The following is a 4,150-nucleotide window of genomic DNA, read 5'->3' as shown; positions in this document are numbered from 1 at the left end:
TGTCGACTATTTATCCTGGTGGTTAGGATGAAATTTATGCTGTGGAGGGTAACGTTGGAAACATTATGTCATAATAATTGTCACCAGTCAAGGATTTTACTTTTCTCTCCTGTGTGATGCCAGACAAATGCACACAGTATAATTCAGTAGATAGTGCATGGATCTAGAGTACAGTTCATATCTAGATACATTTATGCAGTGGATGTGATAAAACACTGGCTTAATCTTGCTTGATGGAACAACGGTCAGCGCGTGCTGTTTCTCCTTTGATTATACACATGCACATCCAGATCATGCTGCCTCTGCAGTTGGTGGACGGTTAAATCCATCTTGGGGGTCTCTGTGGAAGTAACATCTGGCTCACAGCTGTTTGTCAAGGATTTAGCTCCATTTAAGTTGCTTTTTCCATTCAGCATGTCCATACTCTACACCAAATTAAGCTGTCACTGATGGCACCAAATGACATCAATCATAGTATATAGCTTGAGAAGCAGAGATGGGCTACAGTATATACTGATGGAGAGGACATCCTCTCTCATCCTGCATCACAGCTCCATCAAGACATACTCCACGCTGTCCTCTTGCTTGTTGACCTTTACACACACATTTTACACATGACACACTGATCCAGCCAAGAAAAAAGTGGCAGTATCTGTTATTAATCGAGACCGGTTGAAGCTGTAAAAGACTAAATTAAAAGGTCCACATTCTACGTATATGCATTGTATATACTCACTTATGTTTTTTTTAAAAGCCACAACAGAGCTGGACCAATCAGTCAAATCTAAAATAACAAAACAAACTTAAAAGGTAGAAACATTATACCCACAATAACAAAATGAAAAAATAATCCAACATTTGTCCTGCCTGAATGCAGATTTACCCCCGATAGTGACCAGATTCTGCCTCACCACCATGTGGACAGGGCGGTACACATTCCCACTTAATTGACATTATATTTATGGTTATGATTATTATTAATGATAGTAATGATGATAATAGCAATGCATTATTTACATAATTATATTAAAAAGCATTGGTTGCAACAAGATGGGGATACGTATTCTTTTTACTTATTGTTTTCATTATTTAGTACGATTATTACTGTGATGATTATAATAATATTGTTATCATAGTGGTCAGATTATTTACATAATTATTATTATACACTACTATCATCATAATAAGATTATATTATTATTATATATATATATGAGAACAGCCAAAGGAGAGGGAGGTGCGACAAGGAGATAAGGACTGAGACAATATGTGCCTGGGATGACAAAGAGTTACAGAAGTTACTAATGGAGGCAAGAGGCCTTCACCACCTATACAATGCAACACATTGCAGATGAAAAAGACAAGATGAGAACTACTCATGACTACCGCAGAATTATTAACCCACAAATTACTATCTTTTTATACTGAAGACCAAAGCCAGATGTTAGTGAGTGTTAATGGGTTTTTGTTCAGTGTGATATGGACTCTAGAAACTTTACAAGCAGACACAGATGTGGACAATATTGGTATTGATATTGAATGGTGTAAACAGTGCATCATGATAAAGTGAACTGTTGTCATTAAGGTAAGCCATATAGCTCAACCTAAATTTTTTTACCTAAATCTAAACAAGAACATAATTGGCATGTTAATATGCCAAAATGAACGTCTGAAAGAAAATAAATCTACCTTTCAAAACACATTTTAATGTTGTCCAAACACAAAATCTCTAAGACCTTATTTGCACAAATGGCATTCCCTACCAAAGTACTCAGTGTTTCATTGGGTTTCTCCAGGAGCACATTTTGCCATGAGGACACACAAACACAGACTCACAAGGTGAAAACTGTACCAGGTACAGGGAATTGCAGTTGATGTTAAAAAAATGTTGTGGAGGAAAATCTAATATAAGGCTCTATTCATTATGGGAACTATCTATGAAATGTCTTCAAAACTGCTTAGTCAGAAGGGACGTGAGGACACTGGCTGTACCTTATGTTCAGACTTGTACTGCAGCTACTTTATCAGGGTAGAAGGTATCTATAGCCCGTTCGTGTCGTTCACTGATGTAAATTGATTTCTGGATGCTGAGTTAACACTTTCAGCTACAGACTCAAGTTTGAATCTGCTTTTCCTCCCCAGTGGCACAGGGGACTTTATCTCTGTATCATGTCTTTATTTATACAGTATAAATCCTTATTCTGTATTTATCTGACCATATCTTTTCAACTGCCTCATACACTATACACACTAACTCACTACACTGCTTCAAAGGAACAAACTCTTTCGTTGATTATATCTATGTATTGATTTTTGGAAGACACCCTCTCAGGAGTGTTTATTTTCATGGAACATCACATATCCCTCCTTGCGTCATTTGCAAATAAGGTCTACAACATATCCAACAGAGTATTTTAAAAATAACAAAATACTAAATAAAAAATAAAAAAATCAAGAAAAGTGTCGTAAAGGGGAAGTAAAGCAAGCCAAGACTATCCTGTTGATAGTCTTCCTTTTGATATCCCGCCTGGTCTTCATAGGTGTTTGAAAGTCTACTATACGAGCCCTGAGGAAAAAGCATGGTCATCTTCACTTCTTGTTTTTAACTTACAAATTTGGAAACCTCCTGTGGAGGAAAAGTGACGTGACTGAAAAACTCAAGTTCTCTGCTCACACTTTTACATCCAGAGCAACATTGCATAATGTGACATTATCTGTGTGACCTTCAATCTAATCAACACATTATTCTACTCCCTTGCCAATCAATTCTCACTGTGTAGGAAATGTGGCAAAAGTGTGTATTTTTAATTTGGTGGTTGGATGATTGCTTATATAATGTTGTTGTATATGTTCATAGGCTAAAATATTAACTAGACATGTAGAGTGCAGGTCTGTAAACTGAGTTATTCATTAGTCATAAAAGAACCTGAGGCTCTGCAAGGCTAACAGTTAGCAGACCTCTGTAATAGACTACATGCAATGTATGAAAAAATAACAGCAGTTTAATCACTAAAAATTCTATATAATCCACACACATGAACAGTTATAAAGCTAATTCCGTTTAATTTTATGAAAAACATTGACTTTAAAATCTTCACTGCAGATAAACCAGGTAGGATGAGCACAAAGTTTTCTAACTTCACTCTGCATCATAGACTCTGCACACAAGACAATACTGTATATACATAAAATACAGTATTTTGTAGAACTGTTTGAGGAGGACTCACTAATGACAAGGAATCAATCTGAAATAGCTCCAGAGCTTGAGCACAGACTAAGCAAATAGCTCATTCCAAACAGGCAGGTGCTGAACAGGCAGTGCACTAGTATTACAAATGTTAAATTGTGTATGTAATTTAGATTTAAATATTCACAAAGTACCCAAAATGAAAACATGTTTATTTACTAAATCATGCTGTGCTTTTCTTGGAACACCACATTTGTCCTATATATGTTTGTTGGTTTATTTAATAATTATAGAATTTTAGAATAATTTTATTTAATAAATGTAATAATTTATGACAGAAAATTTTAAAACAAGTGTTCTTAATCACTTCCTTTGAGTCTTTTTATGTGTAATTATATTACAGTGGGTAGTGTATGAACCACTAGTTAACAAAGCACGAAGGTCCCAGTTGATTCTTGTAGATGATATATGTCCTGTCCAAGTTTGTACGAGCTCCTTCTGCTGATATGGTTCCCTCCCTATCGGGTTCAAGTCCTGATGATATCATCAGTCTTCACTATCTAGTTTCTGCTTTTCTCTTTTTTACCACCAGAGGACGACAGCAGTCAGCTGCAGCAGCACAGGACAGAATGGGTGTCAGGGGATCACACTGTCTGTTGAGCCACATACTGAACCAGTCACCTGTAGACATGCACAAACATGTAAGTCTCTGTATGGAGCTGTGGCTTTGTGCTTTTGTCATGAGGGTCTGCTGTCGGACTCACTCTGATGCTGTAAAGACATGATTCACGTTGTTTCGTATCATCAGATCCAAATGAAACTATTTATATATCTCAGCAGTCGATTCCCACCCTACAAGAATCCTCTGTGTTTGACAGTGCGAGACCTCCAGGCAAAGGCAGCAATTGCTGTTGTCTCTTTCTTTCTCGATGCACCAGTGCACCACTCAGGCTCTGCTAGAAT

The sequence above is a fragment of the Hippoglossus stenolepis genome, chromosome 14 (assembly GCF_022539355.2).
Source record: "Hippoglossus stenolepis isolate QCI-W04-F060 chromosome 14, HSTE1.2, whole genome shotgun sequence".
In the NCBI taxonomy this organism is placed as follows: domain Eukaryota; kingdom Metazoa; phylum Chordata; class Actinopteri; order Pleuronectiformes; family Pleuronectidae; genus Hippoglossus; species Hippoglossus stenolepis.
The sequence above is the reverse complement of the archived record's forward strand: the minus strand, read 5'-3'. Positions refer to the sequence as shown.